The following is a 25,716-nucleotide window of genomic DNA, read 5'->3' on the forward strand; positions in this document are numbered from 1 at the left end:
CCCAGGGCTACTGATGAGTTTAAATGAAATAAATGAAGGTCTTACCTCAATCAACGGTAGCTATGATCCACCACCTCATAAGAGGGCTTGAAGTCACCACGAAGTTGTCTGGAGAGGTCAAGGGAACAGCCTCAATTTCCTGTCCTGAGGGAACAACCAATGTTCATGAAGGCAGCAGGAGTGGGGCCATCTCCTCACCCTTCTTGCTATAGCCCCAGAGGTTCCAGCAGCCTTGGGCCCACTCACACAGTCAGGATCCAGAGCTGTAGGCACAGCAGTGTGGGCTGCTACACCCATGTCCTCCTCTTCCGCTCTGGGCCTCGCAGACTCTACCGCATGAATTCATGGGTCTTCAGCCGCCTCTTAAGGCCCAGTTTCCTGGGATTTCAAAGTGACTCCCCCTCCAAGGCTTGCTCTCAGGATCAACAATGAAAATGGATTTGAAATCCCAGCAAGAAGCAGATTGCTATACGAAATGAGGGCATGTCTTCCTCCTTCACCACCGCCATCACTGTCATCGTCGTCATCCTCATCCTCATCATCATCATCACGTGGTTGTCCTCACTACCATAATAATTAGGGGAACACAATATTCCAAAGGCTAGGGGGAAGAAATGGGTAGCAAGGTGGCTATAGACCAGTGTTTCACAACCAGAGTGCCAGGTTCAAATGCCGGATTGTCTTTTCATGTGCTGTGCCATCTTAAGGAAATTACTTAACATCTCTGAGCTTTGGTGAAATTTCTCATCTATAAAATGAAGACAACAGTACCACCTACCTCTTAGTGTTATTATGAAGATTAAATGAATTGATATAAAAATCAGTTAAAATAGTGTTTGGCATATATGAAAAGCTCAGAAAGTATTAGCTGCTATCGTTATTACTACTGTGGCTGTTATCATTATTAGATGCACACACACAGAGTAGGCACTTTAACTTATCAACCTATCTAACCCTCACAAAAACTCTAAGAGTTTGGACTCATTCAGTCAGTTTTGCAAGGTGAAGAGCCTTGCTTAGCTTCCAGGTTAATGCTTTGTACACAATACCAGGGGCTCTGGCAACGTGCAGGCAATCACAAGGGCCCAGAAATGCTCCCCGTGCCTCCCTACACCCCATACCTGTGACCAGGAAACAGGTTGATAAGCTTCCTGGCAGTTCCTGGGTCGTTTTTACTTTATTTGTGCTGCTTTCTGCAGCTTTTGTGTTCTACAATGCTTTTGGCTGGGCAAGCAGCCCCTGGGGCATCAAAGGCCCCGCTGGCAGCAAAAGCAAAGCCACAGCAGTGCCAAGGGTCCTCCCCTGCCAGCCACCCGCCACCCGCCATGCAGCCCGGGAGATTCACAAGAAGGAGGTGCCCAGCCTCCTAACCACTCCAGGTGTTACTTAACCCTCAGCCTTGCGATCTGTCCCGGAACAGGCCAGGTGCACCAACCCCAGTGTGACAGGTAGGGCTGATGTCCAAGTTGCTCCTGGACTGAGGGCAGCAGGCAGATAGGTGTCAACATGAAGGTTTGGAGAACTTCAGTGTGAAAGGGCTCAGAAAAGCTTCACAGGGAGGGCGCTGTCTTGAATCCAGAATGGAGAGATCCCTGTTTCCACAATTTGATACTCATTTGCTGAACAGAACACCTGCTCTGATGCAGGTCTGAGACTGGGGCTGAGGGATTCAAAGACAATCTGACATGGTCCTGGACTTGAGGGGTGCACAGGTTAGTGAGGAAGCCACATGTTGAATGCTGTGATGAGCTTTGAGCAAGAAATTAGATCAAAAAAGGCTGAACTTCCTGCGTCTATTCACTTAGTAACTATTAACAGAATGTCCATTTTGAGGCAGGTGGTGGGGAGATGACAGTGAGTGAGGCACACAGTCCCTCTTCTCAAGGAACTTACGTTCTTGTTGACTCTGCCTTGGGGAACTCCAAAAGCCTTTCCGGAGAAGCTTCTGGATGTCAGCTGTGCCTCAAGTAGCTGAGTAATCTGGGGGAACTTATGTTGCATCTCAGCACTTCCACGTCCTCAACTGTAAAATGGATGTAACATGTTTGTATTATAACATACCAGGTGGCCTTGAAATATTTTCCTGCAGAAAAATTCCCTAACAGAAAAAAAAAAATTCAGCTTACATTAAATGACAAAAACTGGTCACAAAACCAGAGGAGCCTATTCTTTAGTTTTTCAAATATATGTACATGCAAGAATCTGCATTTAATATGAAATGAAATATGTATGAAAAGTATATGAAATGCATTACATATGTACCTAATATAATAGGTATGCACTGTTATGTCCATATAAACTACTATTACATATGGTTATAAACTAGCAATTCTAGTGTGTGTAGGGGTATGCATACGTGTGTGTACATGTGCACACATGAGTATATACACTGGTAGGATAAAAAGGTTTTTTTAATTTTTCTTTTTCTTAAGTTGGCATCTTATTCTGTCACCCAAGCTGGAGTGCACTGGCATGGTCACAACTCACTGCAGCCTCTAACTCCCAGGCTCAAGTGATCCTTCCTCTTCAGCCACCAAGTAGCTGAAACTGCAGGCCCACCACCGTGTCCAGCTAATTTTTTAAAAAATTTTTTGTAAAGACAGGATGTCACTCTGTTGCTCAGGCTGGTCTCAAGCTGCTGGGCTCAAGCCATCCTCCTATCTCAGCCTCCCAAAGTGCTGAGATTACAGGCGCAAGCCACAGCACCCAGCAACGTGTTCGTTTGTTTGTTTGTCTCGCTCTGTTGACCAGGCTGGAGTGCAGTGGTGTGATCTCAGCTCACTGCAACCTCTGCCTCCCAGATTCAAGTGATTCTCCTGCCTCAGCCTCCTGAGTAGCTGGGACTACAGGTGAGCGCCACCACACTCAGTTAATTTTTGTATTTTTAGTAGAGACGGGGTTTCACCGTGTTGGTCAGGCTGGTCTCGAACTTCTGACCTCGTGAAGCACCCACCTTGGCCTCCCAAAGTGCTGGGATTACAGACGTGAGCCACCGCACCTGATCACAATGAGTATTTTTTAAGTTTTCTTTCACTTATCTGAATTTCTTAAATTGTGCAGTAAGCATGTACTACTTTTGAAATTTAGAAAACAGGAGGCCAGGCACAATGACTCACACCTGTAATCCCAGCACTTTGGGAGGATGAGGTAGGCAGGTTGCTTGAGCCCAGGCATTCGAGACCAGCCTGGGCAACATAGTGAGACCTCATTTCCAGCAAAAAAAAAAAAAAGTCAAAAAATTAACTGAGGGTGGTGCTGGGCACCTGTGGTCCCAGCTATTTGGGAGGCTGAGGTGGGAGGATTGCTTGAGTTTGGGAAGTCAAGGCTGCAGTAAGCAGCGATAGACCCACTGTACTCTACAAAAAATAAAATAAAATAAAAAATTAACCAGCCATGGTGGTGGTGCTATATTCCCAAGAGCTGCTTGGGAGGCTGAGGTGGGAGGATTACCTGAGTCCAGGAGTTTGAGACCAGCCTGGGCAACATAGTAAGACTCCATCTCTATAAAAAATAAAAAATTAGCCAGGTGCAGTGTTGTGTGCCTGTAGTCCCAACTGCTTGGGAGGCTGAGGTGGGAGGATTGGTTGAGTCCAGGAGGTCAAGGCTGCAGTGAGTTGAGGTCACATCACTGCAATCCAGCCTGGGTGACAGAGCAAGTCCCTGTCCCCAAAATAATAATAATAAATAACATTTAAAAATTTAAAAATAGGAACAGGAGACCCCTCTTTCACACATGAGTCTTTTAGGCTCTGATGCTCCTCAGCTACTAGAACGATGATACCCACATGTTAACAGTGCTTCCAATTCCTGTTGAAGGCTTAGCTTGCAACGTGCTAACCTAGGGTATTCATAACCCTTCACTGTGCCGGTGAACTGGGTGCTCTATGCTCCCCACTTACAGAAGAGAAAACTGAGGCACGAAGCAGATAGGCCCCTAGCTAGAGATGGCAGAGCGAGGTGCTTGACACTCATCTGAAGCCAAAGCCAGTGCTCCTACCCTCTGCCCAGTCCTGCCTCTTCTCAGAGAGCTGAGAACCCAGCCAGGCTATTCCTGCTGCCAGTTCTCCTTTATGGAGACACAGGCTGTGGGAGGTACTGCCTGAGACAAACCAGAGGGTTTCACTATGGAGAACAGGGAGCCTGGGAAAGGACTCTGGGCTGTGGGAACAGCCCCAGCCGGCGGCTCTGGATGCAATGCCCATGCCAGCCGAGGAGAACGTCCAGGCATTTCTGTCCCCAAGTGAATGGGCCTGGGAGCAGCCAGGTCCCAGGAGCCAGAAAGGCGGGAAGCAGCTGCCAGCGCGCCGGCACCAGCACCCTGCCTTGCGCGCTCGGGCTAGCTTGGTTGGCTGCCTGTCAAGGCTTCAAAGGAGTGTGCAAAGCAGGCTGGGGGACCTGGCTGGACTGGTTTCCCTGAAACTGAGGTGGCTGAACAAAAGGAGGCCGTGTGGGCTGATTTGGCGGGATCCCGTGGCGGGACAGAGGGCAGGAAGCAGGAGACAGCAGTGGGAGGGCTGGGGAGAGACACAAGGTGCACTTGGCACTGGGCAGCCTACGCCTGCAGGAGGGGACTGAACACTAACTGGGGGCCTCAGGTAGGGCCCACATACAACGGAAACAGGCTCAGGGAAGGCTGTGCTTTGGCAGGGGATGGCCAGCAAAGTGCAAACTCTTGTCCTGGTTAAACTCCAAGGGATTAGGTGCAGCATCTGTGCATTCTGGGAAATTCATTCAGTCATTTCTCCATTCATCCAACAGTGGCTGAACACTCACCATGAGCCAGCACTCAGTAGTGCTGAGAACCTAGCTGGGGGCCGAAACACCAGGGCCCCTACCTTGCCCACCTTGCATGGTGCCAACAGCCCAGGGAGGTGAGAACCCAGGGTCTCTCCAGGATGAAGAGAGGGCAGAGACTTGTCACGTGGCACAGAGCACAGACACAATGCCTGGGCTCCCTGGTGATTCCATCACTGACTCTGGGACTCAAAGCCTATGACTTCATCCCCTGAGCCTCAGTGCCCATCATATACTATATGCTCAGTAAGTGTTGGCCAGGCAGTCAAGCACATCAGTGCGTGGGTAAGAGCAGGTAAACCCAGGATATAGGATGCTTGTCCCCACCCAAGTTCTCTTCTGACTGCATCCTGCCCATTCCCAAGGGAATCACCACCTTGTGGATGAGAGATTCCACTCTCCAGGGACCTCAAACAGTGAAGTCCTGAGCACAGGGCCTGACACTCTAGGTGTCCAGCCAACGGGAGCCACTGTTAGTGCTGCCGGGGAACGCAACAAGGGGAGAAGGAGTCACTTGACTTCAGAGCCACACAGGCAGGTTGGAACCCAGATCCAAGGGACTCAGAGCCTGGTTCCTTCCTCAACTTCAAGCCAGCACCAAAGAGAAGGTCACAACCTGGCCTCTGTCTCTGAGATTCTTACGTAAGAACAGAGAGAGATCCACACATAAATGGAAGTGGGGGGACTGTGCATGGTGTCTTGTAATCAACGGTCACAACAGATAACCCATTAGAGAACTCAAGAAGATCAAGGAAGGCAAAGAGAGGGGCTGGGAGATGGCAGACAAGAACGTCTCAGTGCACAAGCCTGGGAGTCAGGGGTCCCAGAATCTGCTTCAGACTCTGCCAACTCTTCTATGGAATGAGACCAGTCATGTTCCCCACAGAGCGTCTTCTCATTTGGTAAATGAGAGGGCAAGAGCAGAGGATCCACAAGGTCTTTCTTTGCACACTATAGTTCTGTGCTTCCAGAGGAAGGGTAGGTGGGAGACTATAAGGAGAAGGCCAATATTTGAACATTTCTGGCCTCTTGAACAGGACCAGCAGAGCTGGAACAGCTTTGGGTGCTGCCTGCCTTCCCAGGGGTCCAGTCAGCCTCCTCACCCTCCAGCCTGCCCTGGCGCAGCTGATCTCGGTAGGAAGCCAATGTGGCATGCAGAGAGCCAGGTTGCAGAGACGGAGACAGAGGGATCTGGGCTCATTTTCTATCCACTGCTCGATGTGGGGCTTGGGGAAAGATATTTGTCCTCTGTGATCCTCAGCTTCCTAGGGTGTAAATATGGACTAGAATAACACTTGCTGCAAAAGGCTGTCAGAGAGATTAAATGAGAGCCCAAGCAAAAAGCAGCTCAGAGAAACATGAATTCTTCTCTCCCGACTTTCACTTTATTGGAGCACAAGCCCTTTGAATAAAAATAAATAAATAAATAAGTCTTCTTAAATGTCCACTACTACAAAACAAGAGTGAATCAGAAAGAAGGCTGGGGCTGGATACAGTGGCTCACACCTGTAATCCCAGCACTTTGGGAGGCTGAGGCAGGTGGATCACTTGAGGTCAGGAGTATGAGACCAGCTTGGCCAACATGGTGAAACCTCATCTCTACTAAAATTGCAAAAATTAGCTGGGTGTGGTGGTGCACACCTGTAATCCCAGCTACTCTGGCAGGAGAATCGCTTGAACCCTGGAGGCAGAGGTTGCAGTGAGCTGAGATCACGACATTGCACCCCAGCCTGGACAACAAAGCAAGACTCTGTCTCAAAAGCAAAAAACAAGGCGGCTGGATTTTCATAAGGAAGATCTGGGCTCCAGTCTCTGCTTTGATACTTATTCTACATTAAGGCACTGGGGAAGCTACTCAAGCTCTCTTGGCCTCAGTTGCCTTACCTGTAAAATGGGGCTAAAAAGAAAGCTCCATTCACAGGGTTTGGGAGACATTAAGTGAGCTAACGTATGTGAAAATGCTTTGCAAATCAGGAAGCTTTCAACTCGTTAATTATTGCAGTGCTGTCTTAGTAAGGCAGGTCCTCTTGTAAGACACAGCCTTGGAAACAGTCTCTCACAAGGTTCCAAAAGGAAGGGAGCTGTATTGAGATTCTGCATGAATTTAAATCTTCCTTAACATCTAATCAAAGGCAGGCAGTATGGCAAATTCTTTCTGATGTGGCCCAAATGGTCTGGGAATGGTGCAAGACTGGGCATTTGGAGAAGGTGCCTGCGGTGAGCTGGACAGGAGAGACTCTCCTCTGAGGGCTGAAGGTGCCTGGTGCAGGGCTCTCAGGCATTTTGCCAGTGTTTGTTCTGCGCACACTGCAGGGACCTCCTGTCTTCTCCTCTGGGTACATTAGGTGACAATGGGATTATTACCTGCCTGACAGGTAGTTGAGAGAGAGGGGTACAAACAGGGCAAGAAACAGCTCCTCAGAGAAGCTGCCAGCCCAGCAGCTGGCCCCCGAGGCCCGGAACACCCAGGGTGCAACGACGGAAGGCATCCTGCTTCCGTACCCCAAACCACTGAGCAAACACACAAGTGTGGCAGGTGCCCAGGGCTGCCAGCCAAGTAGGGCTCCTGCTTGGCCAGCACCAGTCCAACCAGCTCCCTGGCACTGCTCCCACTCTCTGATCTGGCAGGCAGAACAAAGGATAGGTAGATGCTGGGGCAGCCAGCAAGAGGGGCTTCTCTCCTCAGTTCCTTGGAGGTGTCGTCTGGAAATGGCACATCTGGGGCGGGGCACAGTGGTTCACCCCTGTCATCCCAACACTTTGAGAGGCCAAGATGGGATTGCTTGAGGCCAGGAGTTTGAGACCAGCCTGGTCAACACAGCGAGACCCCACCTCCATAAAAATGAATGAATGAATGAATGAATGAATGAGAAATGGAACACCTGCAGCTAGCCAGCCCTCAGGCCTCCTCCCAAAAGGCACCCTCCTCATGATGCTAACTTGCTTCCCTGAAGAGAGCACAAGAGCGTAGGAGCAGCTCAGTGTTCCACAGTGCGTCTTTTGTTGTTAAACTATAGTGCTTCTTTTAAGGTGCTCACCTGGAGACCTAGAAACTGATAATGCCTCCACGGGAAACTTTTGTTTTTATTTGAGACAGGGTCTTACTCTGTCACCCAGGAAGGAGTGCAGTGACACAATCACAGCTCGCTGCAGCCTGGACTTTCCTGGGCCCAGGTGATCCTCCTACCTTAACCTCCTGAGCAGCTGGGACTACAGGCACGCACCAGCACACCAGGCTACTTTCTGTTATTTTTTGTAGAAACGGGGTCTCGCCATGTTGCCCAGGCTGATCTGGAATTCCTGGGCTCAAACCATCCACCTGCCTTGGCCTCCCAAATTGCTCCCCAAGGTGCCGGGATTACAGGCATGAGCCATTGTGCCAGCCGTCCATAAGCAACTTGTATCCAGGAATTTCAGTGACACCCAATGGCCCATGGGATCTCAGCAAGTCACACCACGGGCCCTGGAAGGGGTATCAGGTAATCTGGTTACACTGACTGCCGTGTAGCCGTGGGCAGGCCACTTCCATTCACAGATGCAATTCCTTCATTGATAAACTGAGGAGCTTCGGCTGGATGCCTGCTATGGGCTCTGCAGACTGTGATGCGGTGTAAGAGGCTGTCCTTTGCTGTCAGGTAGCTCTGGATCTAGAAGTTTGTGCTGTTACCCCCTTAGCTGTGTGCTTTCTGATCATCTATTTGATGTCTCTGAGCTGTTGTGTCCCCTTTAAAAACCAGGAGAGCAATTCCTCCATGCAGAATAGATAAGAAGTGCCTGGTGTGGAGCAAATGCCCAAAATAGAGGGACTGCTATTTCTTTTGTTCACTCGTGCTATGTTCTCAAACTGATACCGATGTCAAGCTGTTTTCTCCCTGAAGAATGTAACAGGCTTGACTTGAAGCCAGAGACCCAAATTACTCCATGGATCAATCGACATCTCACATAAAACTAGGGACCTGGCTACTTCACATCACTCTCTCTGAACGTACAGTAAACAGCATTTCCACTCTTAAAGAGTATCAAGGAATGGCAGTGATCGCAGCCTGTTAGAGATGTTCTGAATAGAGAAATCAGGTGCAAAGGGGTTACATAATTTATCCTTATAAGACCATTCAGTCATTCCAAAAGTAGTTGATGCACCAAGCAATGCATGTGGCACTAACCAACCCATGTCCTGGTCGGATTTGAATCCAATACTTATTACTATTGTAATAAGCCATCCAATAGTTATCACTGATGCTCCCACTGTGTCTATCACCAAAACAATGCTTCACAACAAGCTTGGTGGCATAAGCTCTGAGTGTCCACATATCTGTGTGGTCAAGCAGGTAGCTTTGGTGATCTTGGCTGGGCTCACATGGAGGTCTAGGAGTTGGCTGGCTGTCAACTGATCTAGGTTGGTGTCAACTAGGACCATTAGAGCACCTGAGTTATGTGTGTCCTATGTGTCACTCTTTTTTCTCCTGGAACCAGTGACTAGCCCTGAAACCCCTTTTCATGGTGATAAAAGAGATTCAACAGTGGACATAGAAACAGTTTTTCAAAGCTCAGCTTGCAGCCGGACACAGTGGCTCATGCCTGTAATCCCAGCACTTTGGGAAGCCAATGTGGGCAGATCACCTGAGGTCAGGAGTTCAAGATCAGCCTAGCCAACATGGTGAAACTCTGTCTCTACTAAAAATAACAAAAAATTAGCCAGGTGTGGTGGCGCACTCCTATAATCCCAGCTACATGGGAAGCTGAGGCATGAGAATTGCTTGAACCCAGGAGGTGGAGTTTGCGGTGAGCCAAGACCATGCCACTGCACTCCAGCCTGGGCCACAGTGCGGGACTCTGTCTCAAAAAAAAAAAAAGAAGCTCAGCTTGCATCATGTCTGCTAACAGCTCATGAGACACAGTCAGTCCAAAATGAGATACAGGGAATGAGTGAAGAGTTAGGGCCATTCCTGTAATCAATTCACCACATCATTTTATAGATGAAGAAGGGAAGGTCCTTATAATTATGGTACTTACATAAAGTTACTGAGCTCAGTGTCTGAGTCAGGATTTGAACTTGGGCTATTTCAACTGTACCAAGTCCCATGCTGCTACCATCAGATATCATGGGCACAAAGGAGAGGCAGCAAAAACTTGGAAGGACAAGAGTGAACCTGACACCAGATTTGGCCTTGCCAGGAATTCTCCAGTGCATCTTATGTGTGGAAGGCCTCTGTGAGTGCAGGGAAATGCCTTCCTGGCCCGGGTGGAGATCTAGCACAAGCTCTGGTCAACAAAAGCTATCCTCACCCTACACAGAATGAAAGCAAATAGCATTGAATTAAATAGCTGCAATCAACCAGCAGCTTTCTTTGGGAGAGTGGATATGAATTAAGCAGTTCCTCAGAGAAGAATGCAACTTTCCCTTTATTTCTAAGCCCCATAAATCCAGGGTAAAGGCCAAGCTTAGACTCCAAGTTAATTGATCCACTCCCACCCCCTCCCCACCTTAAAATGTCCTGGTTTTACTGGGGATAAGGAGAGCACATTGTAACCCACCTCCACACAGGGCCTGCAGCTCTGCTGGGTTGACATAGGAAAGAAAAGGCCAAACAAGGTCCAGAGCTGACACCCAGCATCTGATTCAGTGGTTCTGGGCAGAAGCACAGAAGCTTACTTTTTTTTTTGAGACAGAGTCTTGCTCTGTGGCCCAGGCTGCGGTGCAGTGGCATGATCTCGGCTCACTGCAACCTCTGTCTCCCGAGTTCAAGCGATTCTCATGCCTCAGCATCCCAAAGAGCTGGGATTACAGGCACGTAATGCTTCCCCACCCTTGCACTCTCCCGTACTCCCAGAACCTTTTGTAATGCCACAAACATAATGATGCATGCCATCTGAGCTCAGACGCTAATCAAGAAGGAAGGAGAAAGGACACTGAAGACCTCTCTGCCATATTAGGCATATTGCCTGCAGTTGCTCATTAAAATAGCACATAAATGAGTATTTATTTGGTTCTTTTTGCACTATTTTAAGATGAATGTCTCCAAGGACTTGAAAAATCCCAGGAGTATTTTTAGCACACTCGCCCTGCAACAGCATTTCTGTTTGTGGGGGCTGCTTACACTGAGTATAAAGATGGCCGAGACATTGGCACACAATATTTTTTTCTATTAGAGAATTGCTATCACAATTTTGTGATTATAGCTAACACATATTAAACATGTTATTATCGTGGATTAGCTCATTTAATCCATACAACAATGCTATGAGTTTGGGATTACTAGTGTATATATTTTACCGATGAGGAAACGGGGGCATAGAGAAGTTAAGTGAGTTGCCCAAGGTTGCGAAGCTAGTGAGTACTAGAACCCAATTTTAAATCCAGGCAGTTTGGCTGTAAATCCTGCAGCCTTATGGCCTCTGAGCTATAATGCCTTCCTCTACTGCTTCCATTTTGGTCCACTCATGAGAGAGACAAAATCCCTTTGTCACTGGGTCAACGTCATTATCATTGACGTTATTGCTACAGTTTATTGTTTGTGACTATTTTTAACACTTCACATGTGTACAGGGCTTTAAAATTTTAAAGGCTTTTCTCTTAATTCTCACACTGGATAGCTGCATGGATGTGAGGTCGGTGAATGAGGCAAGGATGATTCTGTCTCATGGACGGTCCCCAGTGAAATGACAAAGTCCAAAGTCACAATCCCACAGAACCTTCTGGCCCCAAATCTCCTTCTCCCCAGGCTGGTATGCCCTCCTTCCACAAGGACTGCCCCCATCCGAGCCCCCTCCCACCTCAACTCCAAATGCTGCTGTTCCCACCTGGAGATACTCACACAGGCCTGAATTGGAAATTATGGTATTTGCTTTAGTGTTTCATTTTTGGTCTGTGAGTTTCCTATTTGTGGGTGTTTAGCCTCTGTTTTGATAGGTAGGCCCATTTTCTTCCTTTTTTTTTTTTTTTTTTTTTTCTATTTTCCCCAACCTGGGAAACACGGGGTAGGGAGATGGAAAAAATCTTTCCATCTTACATCCTAGGGAAGTTTGCCAAGGAGTCCGTCCTGACAGCTGCTGGCTGGAGGCCCATCCCCAGCCTCAGAAGCCACGTCTGTAGTGAGCATTCTGCAGGGTGAGCCAGTGGTCAGCCCAGGGCTCTCTGTGGTAGACCTGGGCACTGAAGGACGCAGGCAGGCCTGGCCTGGAGTGTGTCTTAGAAAATACACAGTTTCTTTGGTTCTCAACTCTGTCCCCACTGCTGGGAAGATGAGTATTTCCCATTCCCAATCCTGTCCCTTCCTCCATCTTCATTACTTTCAATAGTTACACAGGAAGTTCTTTTCCCTCCGGTAAAGATGGTCATCACATTTTTTTTAAGCCTGGGTGTCGACATTTTCTTTAAATCCCCGAGAGCTTTGACACAAGCCTATGAATCACACTGGAGAGGGGGGCGAGAGGTTGGGCTCCAGATTAGACAGGGCAGAAGTTCAAATACAGGGCTGGATCTCAGACTGGCTCTGTGACTGAGGGCACTTAGAGTCAGACAGACAGATGAGCCTTGGGCATGGTACCAGTGGTACCTCTGGGGATCCCATGAGGCTGCAGGGATGAGATGGCACAAGAGCAGGGCACTACAGGACTGGAGGAATGGAGAGACCTGGGGCTGGGGAAGCTTGGGCATACAAGGGGACAAGAGTAGAACAAAAGCACAAGAGGGAGTCCTGCGGAATCGGACTGGAAAGGCAATGCCCCTGTCCCCAGTAGAGACTGTGAAACCTAGGCTGGGGGATGTGCCCCGGATTCAGTTGGAACGGGAAGCCCACAGGATGTCAGTAGCTAGGGAGCGATGGAAGCAAAGCCACACTCCAGGAAGATGCATCTGGAGGCAGTGTGAAGGATGGTTGGGCAGAGGGAGGGCCAGGAGTTGAGAAGACCCCTAAGGAAGCTACCAAAACATCCCAGGGGTCTGAAATAGGAAGCCAAGGCCTACATTGCAGTGGTAAAAATCCAACAAGCAGTGATTATGGGCAGGTGGGGGAGATGAAGTGTTTGGAAGATGGTAGAACCTGCTCATTCAGAAGCAGCAAGGCAAGTGGGCTGAGACACGTGAAAGTGAGCTACCGGGACTTGAGAGTCCCCTGCGAAGGTGCAAACATGCTTTGGAAGTGAGAAAACAGGGGCCTGGAGCCTGCATTCCCAAACACTAGGATTCTGTATTAATTTTCTACAGCCACTATAACAAATTACTACAAACTCAGTGGCTTAAAACAATACATATAATTACCTCAGTGCTCCTTAGGTCAGAGAGTGGGTTGGCTCAGCTGGCTTCCCTGCTCCTGGTTCACGAAGCTGAATTCAAGGTGACAGCGGACTGGACTCCTATCAGGAGGTTCTGGAAGGATCCTCTTCCAAACTTATTCATGTTCTGAAATCAGTTCCCTGCAGCTGTAGGATTGGGGGGGTCCCCATTTCTCTGTTGGCTGTTAGCTAGGGGCCACCCTTAGCAACCAGTCTCTCCTTCCAGTTCCTACAAGTGGGCCCCACATTTCAGAGCCAGCAGTGGCACATCAAATCCTTCTCACACTTAGAATCGTTCACGGCATCTTCCTCAGCACAGTCAGAGAAAATCTCTGCTTTTAAGGGCCCATGTGATTGGATTGGGCCCACCTGGATAACCAAGGATAATCTCCCTATTAGAAGTCAATTGATTCGTAACCTTAATTACATCTGCAAAGTCCCCTTTGCCATATAAAGTAACATATTCATTCATAGGCATAACATCAGAGATTAGGGCGTGGGCATCTTTAGAGGGCCATTCTGTTTACCAGAACTTCTCTGCTTCTCTGCAGGAAACAGGCTGAGACATCACACAATAAACCATAAGGTGCAGAGAGCCCTGTCACAGAAGGAGGCCTGGGTTCTAAGCATCATTGCAGAAGAAGCACTTTACCCAGCCTCAGGGAGGGGTGGTGGAAAAGAAGAAAATCAGGAAACATTTCCCAAAAGAAAAATGAGATTCTCTGATGGAAACTGGAATTGAACAGAGCAAAGGGATGTATCACCAGCAACGTTGATTAGGCCACAGGTTATTGGAAGAACATATTTAGAAGAAACCAGAAGCCAGAGTGAACTCCAAGTAAACGCCAAATGTGGATAGCATTGCAGGAGCTAACCTCCGAGTGCTAAGCTGCTGCCACTCCCCTCTCCTGGGGGGCCGATTCTGCCCTTCCAGAAGCAACACAGTGCGCCTTCATGGAAACTCCATCCCACAAGTGAGAGGAGCTAAGTGAATCTGCACATGCTAGTCTGGGAAGACGTGGTGATACCGTAAATAAAAATGGCATGCTTACCAATACCATTGCAAGTTTCCATTTCCTGCCTCCCTCAAAATGAAGTACAAAAAGCAAACGCTGTGAGCATGTATGCACTTGCAAAAGCTGATTATTAAATATTCAAGAATTTTGCGAACTGGCTTTTGAAGCTTTGGTTGCCTGAAACCGGCTGCAGTGGGATTTCACCATTGAAATCGACAAACCTACAATTCAGGGTTTTTGTTTCTCCTCTTGAGAAGTTTAACAGGACACCACTACGTTTGCATAAATCACCAAATTGATAACAGGTATTATCTCAAGAAGGGGCGGGATGGGTTTCAAGCTGGTGTTGGTGACTCTCCCTTCTTTATATTATTAACTTTTAAAATTGGTGCAATTATAGCAATTTTTAATTTTTCCATTATCTTCCAGATGTAAAAAAATTAATAAACATAAAACAAAACCACCAGGCTGTAATTCCTCATTTTCAGAATTCTTTTCCTTGGAGGCAGCAGCAGCATCCTGGGCACCGTGGCTGCCTTCAGCTGGTCCAGACGCAGTGGCTCTGACGTTCTCTGGCAGGCGGGAAACGCTGTCTGATGGTCAGGGGCTGCTGATCACTGACGCACTGCTAAGAAGTGGGCAGCCCAGGCCAGCCAGACAGCTGAGGTCTTCCCGAGAAGCTGGACACACCTCCCCAGGGAAGAGCCTTCCTCAGCTGCAGACTGAGCCACGGACCTCAGGGCTCATCTGCTGCAACCATTATGAATCATACTAGGATTATCAAGGAACAATCTTCTCCAGGATCAGCCCTTTCCCTACCACTGTCAGATTCAGGGAATTTTAAGTGGTGGAGGGAGGAGGGACGTAGCCGGTGGATTCCAGACAGCAACACTAACCGCCTGTCCTGAGGATGCAAGATTTTCTCATGTGTAAGGCTCTGCGTAACACACTCATCCTAGCACACAGGGCTTCAATGTCAGGATGCAGCCTCCTTTCCAGGAAGCCGGCTGAACACTAGGTCACAGACGAGCTGACGCTCTCCCAAGAATACACCCCCCGTTTGACCCTGACATTCACTGCTACGGTCACCTGAAGCCGAGACTTTCCATCTGGAACATTTCCGTACCGATATCCCTGGCATTTCTCCAGCACTCTTTTCCTCTGTGATGGTTTAGCCCAAGAGGCACACAGAATGACATTGCACATAGTGGTAAAGAAGCTGTTACATGTGGTGGTGAAGATGTCATTACACGCAGCAATGAAGGGGCTTCCAGGAGCCTAACAGAGGCAACGGAGGCACAGAGGGGCAGCTGCCCACTTCCTGGGGTGAGCAGCTACAATTTGCAGCCTGTGTGTCTGGCACAGAGCAGCTAATCATGGCATGACTGCTGATCTGTGGGTGACTTTATGTGACCTTTTACAACATCTTTTTCTTTCCTTATCATACATCGTGCCATCATATCATCATGCCATTTGCATCCTGTCCCTTTTCCCCATAATGGAGTCATTTTTAACCGTCATTTTCATGTTTCAATGGCTGAAGAAAGAATTCTGTGCACGTGCTGGAGGGCCTTCAACCACTCCCCTTTCACAGGAGATTGAAGCTATTTTGGAGTTTTCATGGTTATAAACACACTGCAGCCAATATTTTTGTGCACATGCGCAACAGGATTCTGAAAATGTTCTCTGAAATAAATCTACATATTCATACATTATTACAAACTCCCAGGGCACACGAGGGTAGATGTGCTGGTATTCCATCTGATCCCGGAGAACGCAGGAGATGAATGTGACCTACAGCTGGGCCACATGTGGCATCAGCCCCGATGCAAGGAGTGAGAGCCCCAGAGACCTCATCTGACACGTGGCAGGCTGTGATGGCTGCCCATATAAATGAGGCTATGTGTGTCCAAGTCCTATGAATTCATGTTAAAAAATTAAGGAGGGCTGGGTATGATGGCTCACGCCTATAATCCCAGCACTTTGGGAGGCCGAGGCAGGAGGATAACTTGAGCCCAGGAGTTCGAGACCAGCCCTGGCAACGCAGCAAGACCCCTGCCTCTAAAAAAAATTTAAAAAAGAAAAAAAATAGCACTTGGTGGCATGCACTTGTAGTCCCAGCTGCTTGGGAGGCTGAGGTGGGAGGATCACTTGAACCAAGGAGATTGAGGCTGCAGTGAGCTGTGGTCATGCCACTGCACTCCAGCCTGGGATACAGAGCAAGACTCTGTCTCAGAAACAAACAAACAAAACAAAACAAAACAAAATTAAGGAGGAGGCAGCTGGCCATGTAGTTGTGTAGACAACACATTCTTAATATCTCAGGAACCGGGCAGCAGAATCTTTGCTGTCGCAGGAACCTTCCCACTTATTCTGCTGTGGTCACTTCTGCTCCATTCTCCATCGCCCAAGGGCGAGATAATTTAATTCAGGTTAGAAACGCCTGGATTTGAGGTCCACTGGATTTGTACAGCTGTCTATATGTCCCCCGACCTCTCTGAGTCTATGCATTTCCATCTATAAGCAGGTAGGGTGACAATGGCCAAATAATCTCGAAGGGCTCCTCTCTGATGTTCTACACCATCTTGGAATCTTTTTTTTTCTTTTGAGACAGGGTCTTGCTGTGTTGCCCAGTCTTGTCTTGAATGCCTGGGCTCAAGCCATACTCCTGCCTTGGTCTCCCAAAGTGCTGGGATTACAGGTATGAGCCACCATGTCCAGCCACCATCCTGGAATCTAAGAGGATGGGAGCTGCTGACCCAGGAATGGCAGGGAACTCATCCTCATCCAGACTGAGACATCAGACCCTCCAAACTTCAAGTTTCCATAGCACTGAAGCTCTGATGAGGAAAAGCTATGGCTTTCTGGCCAGGATAACCATTCAATTGTGAGTGTTTAAAGAGCAGTACAGGCGTGACTCATCTTCGTCTCTCTCACAGCACCAGTTGTGTGGTGAACATGTAGGAGAATTCGTGCTGTCTCCTTTGTAGTGAAAACAAAACCAAAGACAATCTATAAGATACCAGCGAGGGAGGAGTTAATGTAAATCATGATCCAGCTGTAAGTGCTAGCCATTACATTCATGGTGGAGATCTATCCTTAATAACATAGAGAGATGTCCCTCACATATTTCCAAAGGGATACATTAATTTCAAGACCACACGAATGGTCCTGCGAGGCCATGGGTACCTACAAACAATCCACAAATAAGTAAGGCCATAGTTGGTGACATGTTATGCAAGGGTAGGTTCACAAACCCAACCTCATTTATTCTTAAGCAACACTAAGGTATTTATGGCAGAGAATGGTTACCATCCCCCACCTTTTTTTAAGACAGGGTCTTGGTCTGTTGCCTAGGCTGAAGTGCAATGGTGTGATCTTGGTTCAATGCAATCTCCACCTCCCGGATTCAGGTGATCTTCCCACTCAGCCTCTTAAGTAGCTGAGACCACAGGCTTGTGCCACCACACCTGGCTAATTTTTGTATTTTTTGTAGAGACGGGGTTTCACTACGTTGCCCAGGCTGATCTCCAACCCCTGAGATTAAGCAATCCTCCCACCTTGGCTTCGCAAAGACCATCCCCCTTCTAAAGCTTGTCTAGAACTTATCCCTGGCAAGTGAAATGATTGTATACTACTTCCAGGAAGACATGTTTAAGAAGTGGTGTGCCTTCTTTCCTATCCTTCATCCCCGCTGCCAACTGGAGGGACTTCGAGGTCCCAGGGATGGCAGAATAACAACATGGAAGAGATCTGGGTCTCCAGATCACAGAATCAAGAAAAGCCACCTAATGACCAGGAAAACCCTTCTGAATATATATGTGAGTATGTGTGTGTGTGTGTGTGTGTGTGTGTATATATATATATATATGGTTTTTTGTTTGTTTGTTTGCTTTTGTTTTTTTGTTTTTTGAGACAAAGTGTTGCTCATTCACCAGGCTGGAATGCAGTGGCACGATCTTGGCTCACTGCAACTTCCACCTCCCAGGTTCAAGTGATTTCAAGTGATTCTCCTGCCTCAGCCTCTCGAATAGCTGGATCTACAGGTGCACGCCACCATGCCCAGCTAATTTTTGTATTTTTAATAGAGACAGGGTTTCACCATGTTGGCCAGGATGGTCTCGATTTCTCGACCTTGTGATCCACCCCCTTGGCTTCCCAAAGTGCTGGGATTATAGACGTGAGCCACCGTGCCCGGCCTCAAACTATTATCTGAGTTAGAAAGAGTCATCTTTTGAGCTACTAAAATATTGAGGTTTATTTGTTATGTCACCTAGAGTTACTCTAACTAAACAATCACTTCTCCGACAGGCACAGTGGCTCACACTTATAATCCCAGCATTTTGGGAGGCTGAGATAGGCAGATCACATGAGGCCAAGCGTTTGAGACCAGCCTGGTCAACATAGTGAAAAATCAGTCTCTACTAAAAATAAAAAAATTAGCTGGGTATGTTGGTGCACACCTGCAATCCCATCTACTCAGGAGGCTGAGGCATGAGAATCGCTTGAACCCAGATAGCAGAGGTTGCCATTAGCTGAGATCGCACCACTGCATTCCAGCCTGGGCAACAGAGTGAAATCCTATTTCAAAAAAAAAAAAAAAGAAATCTATGTCCCTTTTCTTTCTCTTAGGGAGGAAACTGAGGCTCAACGTGGTAAATTAAACTTGACAAGGATACACTGCTCATAAGGTGTTGATTCCCACTAGTTTCTTGGACAGTTTCTAAAGTCTATGATCTTTCCACAGCACCCAGCTGGTGGCATGCTAATTGCTTAAGTGCTCCTAGAGTCCAGATGAAGAAAGTTCAGGGCACAAAGACACTGAGAGTATAAAGCACTCCAGAAATAACCCACTTGCATTTGTCATTAGCTTTCCTGTCCACGTTCCCTTTGCTTAGTCAGGTTCAGTCCATCTAGAACTTCAATTTCAATAGAAACAGAGGAAGTGAATGTGGTAAGCCTTCTTGTTACTTTGAAATGGTCTAAAAAGCCCATTCTTTCTACCCACTGGGTCCCCACCTTCCCTGCCAAGTCTGTGTTCTCTGTTCGGTTCATTATCAGCACCGCCCACGGCCAGACACGGCCAGGCGGCTTCACAGAAGCCAAAGAGCTTATCAAAAATAAGTACTTTATTTGACAGTGAGACCAGATGTGCAGAGAGAGGCATTTCAAGGCCCTCACTTCTCATAATTAGTCAGCTTCTAGCAATGGTGAGAGTCTGAAGATGTCACAAAATAATGAATGACCTTCTCAAGCAGCTCCAATGAGGGAGCCTTGTTTCAGCACCTATCACAGGATTCTAGAATGTGATCATTGAGGGAGACCCTCAAAATACTGGCTAACCCCCCTTGTAGAGATGAGGATAAATTCCCAGAGAAAAGCTGTGTCGTCTGTCCGACCACTCTCTCTGTATCCACTGTGCACCTGCCATGTGTCAGGCAGTGACCTAAACCCTGGGAGGGAATAAATGCAAAAAAAGACACATTCCCTCCCCTTGACAAAACAGAGCTTCACAAGAGACACTGACTCATTTATCTCAGGCCCATACATGTGTATTGCAAGGCCCACTCATGCTTGGGTCCCCACTGCTCACCAGAACAACAGCTATTACAGCAGTTACAATGGTCCAAACCTATCCTCATATTCGTGTCTAGAGTTCCCAGAAGACTGTAAAGATTTCTGTAAAGGTCTTTTGTGACTCCATGATTTAACACAGCATCTCGGGATGTGCTGTTTAAGCTAAATTGAGTCAAATGAATTAATGAATGAATCGCACTGGAACAAAATGAACAAAAAGTTATTTTGTTCCAGTGCGATTCATTCACTAATTCATTTGACAAAGCACATTTCCTAGCCCCGATGATTAGGACTTACTGTTGAGGGATAGAGAAGTAAGTAATTACAGTAAGTCCCAGGACACTACATGTGGAAGGTAAAGAAAGAATGCAGGTGACACAACTAACACTGTCAGGAGAGTCTCCCCCACAGCAAGGTACGAATAAGGACCATTTGTTCTAGTCTCCGTAGCATCCTAGCCTGTTTCCCTCTAGGATCCACTTCCTCTTGTTCATCATCTGTCCTCTTCAAAGTTCAAATGGCTCAAGAGGCAGAGGTTGTATCTCTCTTGTCCATTCCTCAGCATTCAGCAAGTGTTCAATAAACATTTGTGGAATTAATATATAAGGTTAGGGCCACAAAAACACAAGTCCATAATAGAAACAGAAAGTGATGATATGCTTACACACAGGAAGAAGTGGCTAACTCTGCCAGGGGGAAGAAAAAGAAAAATAAAAAAACCAGGAACAATATCTTGTATACATTTCTACACTCACACACATGCAGCTATTGCAATGATAACAATACCATTAAGCAAGACTTATTTGTGGAACCCTAACTATTCACCAGGCATAGTCCCAAGAGTTAATGGTCACAACAGACTTACAAGGAAACTAGCATTATTATCCCCATGTTACAGAGTAGATGGAAACAGAGGCACAGGGAAGTAGGGGGTGGCCTTTCTGAGGTCACAGAGCTAGTAAAAACAAGAGTTGCAGTATAAATCCACATGGCATCCCACTAGACCATGACCGCAAATCAGGATGGTTTCAGGAAAGGAGGAATGAAATCATTTCTACAAAACCAGAAGCAGTCAGCACAGAGCTAGCAGGCCCTGGGAACATAGCAGGCCCCTTCATATCTCATTCCAATAACTCATGAACCTGAATGTGCAAACCTGCCCCACACCAACAAAAATTTGGTGATTCTCAACCATCTAAAGAGAATTTTAAAACAACGAAAGCCCAGATCCCTCTCTAGATCAATTAAATCTTAACGTCTGGAGTACGGTGGGAGTGGGGTGGATACTAGTAGATTTTGCAAGCCCCTAGGTGACTATGGTATACAGCCAGGACTAGGAACTCCTAGAGTGATTTGTTTACAAGGTACAAAACAGGACTCTGGCAGGAGGAGCGGCCGAGAAATTGCTAAGGATCAGCAAGAGTGCAAGAAAGAATGAGTCAACTGTTTGACTACTGTTTCCTTAGACTAATTATTCATGTGACTCAAAACAGGGTGTCCATCAACTCTCCAAGAACTCCTTGCACACCCAACAGGGCCAACATTGGCTCACATTCATTTGAAGAGAGTGCCCAACTGTCTGCAACCCTAATGCTTTGCCCAAGAGGAGCTGAAGACCTTGCTAAACTCACTCAACTCTTGAAGTCTCCATTTTCTCATTTGCAAAATGTGAACAATAAAAGCTGATTCAAAGGGCATTTGTGAGTATTAAAGGGGATCTTGATGTTGATGAATTTACAAAAATGCAAAACAAACAAACAGAAAAGCATCAGCCTCAGAGAAAATGTTATTATTTCCACCTTGGAAAAGGCTGAGTAGAGTGAAGAGTACAGTAGAGACCCAGGTCCAAACCTGGCTTGGCCTTTCCTAGCAAGTCCAGAAATCACTCTGCCCATGTATTCCTCTTCTGCCAACCAAGGTACCACAATAGCTCCTTCATCCATTCCCTCATTCAGCAAATGTGTATTGAATGTCAACTCTAATGTTTTCATATAAATCATGGGAGATAATATACTTATAAAAATGCTCTGGAAATTTTAATGTGCTCCACAAATAAGAAGGAATTGTTTCTGTTTGTAATGATTCACTGTGAGCTCACAAGTCCCAAAGTCTATAGGGACCTTATGGGGTCACATCACAGTGCAATGCTTGGATCCTTTCAGCCCTACCCCCTCTCAGTAGTAATATGACCCCCGTGTGGATCTCTCCAGTGATGAGATACCAATCACTGTCAGAGAGAGAACATTCTCTCAGGTTCCTTTTCCTTGTATAAGGTTGCTTTCTGTTTGCCTGCTGTTTCTACCTTTCCATTTTGGTTCTGATCCTTGGGGCCACAAGAAGTATATTTGACCTCTTCTCAGCCTTTCACTAGTTGAATATCACCATCATGAAAGTCCAGCCTCTACCTCCTAACTCCTCACCACATCTTCTCTCTGCAAAGCTAACATGGCCCTAGTTTCCTTGTATTTCTCAGTTTGGAAGGCCATAATAGACTGCCCCAGACTGGGTGGCTTAAATAATAGAAAATTCATTTTCTTACAGTTCTGAAGACTGTAAGTGCAAGATCAAGGTGCCAGTATGGTCTGTTCTGATGAGGGCCCTCTCCTTGCATTGTGGATGGCTCCCTTCTCATTGTGTCCTCACATAGCAGAGAGAGAAGAGAGACAGTAAGCTCTCTGGGGTCTCTTATTTTGAGGGCACTAATTTCATCATGAGGGCCCCACCCTCATAATCTCATTTAACCTTAATTATCTCCCAAAGGTCCACCTCTTAATACTGAATACATGGGGGTGGGTTTCATCATATACATTTGGGAAGAAGAAAACAATTCAGTCCATAACACTCCCCTACAAAAGATTATCTTGCTAAACAGAAGCAAATCTGATTGAGACATTGACTAAGTCCCTACCATGCCTACAAAACACGACTTGCATATACTGAGGAAATCCATTTGATGGCCCTACCATCAAGATACATGTAGTCTAGAGATTGTTACCATCTACATTTTAGAGGTTCTTGCACCTTAAGACAGAATGAGCCAGAGGCCTAGGTCAGGGAATTCACAGATAGAGTCAAAGAAGCCAAGGCAAGAGAAAAACATAGCCCTACCCTTTGATTAGATTTTATTCTAGAGATTGAGACTCCTGAACCAAAATCACAAAAATCTCAACCCATTCACTGTTGACTGATTGCCTTCTCTGGACCATGCTGCAGAGATCACAGCAGCAATTAACATGGCAGGCAAACGTATCAAGCCATGGGGAACTTTAACTTGTTTTCTGCTATTGGAGTGAGACCAAGTGTGTGTGATTCAAGGTCATGAGAAACTTCCCTGTACCCCTCAAGCCCAGCACAGAGCTTGATCCAGAGTAGCTGCTCAATGATGACACCTTATAAAACAACAAATAATAACCAAGACCTCTCCTAAGTCTGCTGAGGGGTGGCCACACGGCTTCCTAAAAGTCAGAGGCCATTGGCTATGAAAGAAAGCCATGAGCTTTGCGCAGTGGCAGTATTGTACCCAATGAGGTTTATCCAAGGCACGATTATTGCTAACAGAAAGCCATGGATGGTCCCGGAGACCAGAGCCATCAAAACCCTTGTTCTTGTGCAGAAAAGAAGGCAAACCAGGGACTGAACTTGGCTTTTGATGATGACTCTCCACCAAAATCCCAGGTCTCGATGACAGGTTAAATCTTGTAAAACTTTAATTTGGCAAAGAAGTTGGCTGCCATATTACTCTGTCATGTGTCTTGCGAGAAGTCTAGTTTCTGTCACCCTAGCATTAACTGAAAAGTGGGATGAAATATGAAGACATTTTGCAGTTTATAAGAGAAAAGCACCAGGGAGTTTTAACAATTTGGAGAAGTATCATCCTAAAATTGGATTCTAATGGTCACTGAAACCATTGCTGCATTCAGTAAAACTGGGTTGCCTAAAGCTACTGCCATGGAGAATCTAAGACAAGACATAGTTTAAGAGGCACAAATCAGTCACATAGAGGCTTGATGCACAATATGTCCAGTGAAGCTTCCACCAGAGAACTGAAAAGCAGTAGCTCAGCAGAATTGCAACTCTGATTTTAGGTTCTTGTCAATCTATTCTAACTCTTAGCAAAAGATTCTTGCTGTTCAGCCTCAGAAACACTTTTATCTTATCAGTTGGCTTTCCTGAAATCATGCCGTATTGAGCTATGATTCTTACTCAAATGTAGTTCCTATGTCAGAATCTTATCAATGAGAAATTTCGCAAGATTGCGTGTCAAAATATCCAGTACCACGCTTGCATATTTTTAATTCAAACAGAATTAGCATTGCATCTTAGACACAGTGTGGTTTACCCTGCTAGTCATCTCAAATGCTGAAGATGGTGACTGCACTGCATGATTCTTTACTTGCTTAGCTCAGGTTCCCATTGTTCACATTCACATCAAGACAGATCAGGACTGGCACAACCACTGCTTTTATTGGGTTTACCAAGTGTTAACAGATCCTTCAATGTGTTTCTCAAAATCTCTGTTGGCCTATGGTAAAGAAAAATAAAATCTGTTTTGAAAACTCACAGAGCTCTAGCTAAAGGTTCATTTAATACCACCTATATGTCTTTAATGTCTTTAGACAGAAAAAAAGAGAAAAGCTTTAAAAGTTCAATTAATGTTTCCCCTTTGGGTGCAATTTAACAGAGAGGGCTTGAGAAAAAGAATGAAAGAGGGCTATTAAACACATTTCTTATATAAAGATACTTGTTCTTATGCAGGACATATAGAATAGGCCTTTTTGTAGCAAATATTTTAAACAAGAGATATTTTGTTGTGTGATGCTTTTTTAACTGTAGCTAAAACAATTTTTAGTCATGGAAATTCTGAAAAGCTTGTCATTTCTTTTATTATACTTACTGGAATATGATTATTTTTGTTGAAGGACAATATTTTCCCCTTTTTCCCTTACCATTTGGCCCCAAAAAATGTTTCTGCTAATGATATATGCAGATTTCTAATACTTCATCTGCTTTTAGTCTGTGCAAATTAATATTTGGATACTTCATAATTAGCTTGATTATGTCACTTGATAAAATAGTGATGTGTATTAATGTTAGTTCAACCATATATTTATACTGCCTGGGAACAGGTGGCTGCAATTGTGTGGCGAGCGTAATTTGGCAGCGTTCACAAGCTTGCAAAAACCTATTGTAAGAACTTAAACATCTACATGAACACTGATGTGAAAAAAGCATGTAAGCCTGACCATAGCTTCTGGTTCCTAGATGGACCCGGCTGTGGTTTTCAGGCCCCAACCTGCAGGGAGCCCCTACAATCTCATCAGCTAAGTGGGCAGAATAAAGACATCATGCCCGCACATGCTCAGCATTGTGCCCAGCATGGTCAAGGGTTGATAAAGACACCTGTGTATTCTATTTTTATTATTATCACCGCCTTTATAATCATTACTGGGAGATGCATCCACTGAGACATCATGTCAGAGAAAAGCAGAGGAAGCCAGAAGGCAGCAATGAAACTGACATTTAGAAGCAACACAGGTGATGGGGCAGCCCAGAAAGCTGAAGACAATGGCAGAAACCATTTCAGAGAATTAGCCGCAAAAGAAGTAGGGAACAGGCATGAGAAGGGGACAGTTCTTTCTGGAGCTAACTCAGTGAACATGCCAGAGCCTGTGAGAGCATACCTTTTTGCATCAGTTTCCTCACTGATAAATTGGAAGAAAGGTACATGGTAAGGAAGGTTACATTAGTCAATATTTGTAAAAAGTCAGGGCACATAGTAGGCCCTCACTCAAGAGAAGACACTTGTGTTTTCACATATTCCTTCTTAAATTAAGGAGCATCTGCCTTGAATACAATCCTGCACAAAATAAATCCACTTAAACAAAATTTCACAGTAACTACGAAAGCCTAATGATCATTAAAAACTCCTGGGAGAAACAGATGACCTTTCACTAATTAATCGGGTTTAGATAAATCAAGCACCACTTAAAGAATCATTGCTCCTTAAAGAGGTAAATGCAATGATTGTCACGTGGAAAATTTCTAATTTTTCATT

The 25,716-nt window shown here is 46.1% G+C and overlaps 2 long non-coding RNA genes and 1 pseudogene across 9 annotated transcripts in view; 2 read left to right on the forward strand and 1 right to left on the reverse strand.

Annotated features, from left to right (window-relative positions):
• Positions 1 to 13,758, forward strand: part of LOC139355750 (uncharacterized) — a 27,935-nt gene extending 14,177 nt beyond the window's left edge. For both annotated transcript variants that reach the window (XR_011606749.1, XR_011606750.1), the window contains one exon: positions 13,620 to 13,758. This is a non-coding gene — a long non-coding RNA (uncharacterized lncRNA). The remainder of the gene's footprint in view (positions 1 to 13,619) is intronic.
• Positions 1 to 25,716, reverse strand: part of LOC105492794 (uncharacterized) — a 205,111-nt gene that overhangs the window by 67,535 nt on the left and 111,860 nt on the right. For all 7 annotated transcript variants that reach the window (XR_011606748.1, XR_011606746.1, XR_011606745.1 and 4 more), the window contains exons 4-6: positions 13,055 to 17,066; positions 1,894 to 2,023; positions 46 to 748 (exon numbers count right to left, since the gene is read on the reverse strand). This is a non-coding gene — a long non-coding RNA (uncharacterized lncRNA). The remainder of the gene's footprint in view (positions 1 to 45; positions 749 to 1,893; positions 2,024 to 13,054; positions 17,067 to 25,716) is intronic.
• On the forward strand, positions 23,156 to 23,228 carry LOC112428661 (U4 spliceosomal RNA; annotated as a pseudogene).

The sequence above is a fragment of the Macaca nemestrina genome, chromosome 8, assembly GCF_043159975.1.
Source record: "Macaca nemestrina isolate mMacNem1 chromosome 8, mMacNem.hap1, whole genome shotgun sequence".
Lineage (NCBI taxonomy): Eukaryota > Metazoa > Chordata > Mammalia > Primates > Cercopithecidae > Macaca > Macaca nemestrina.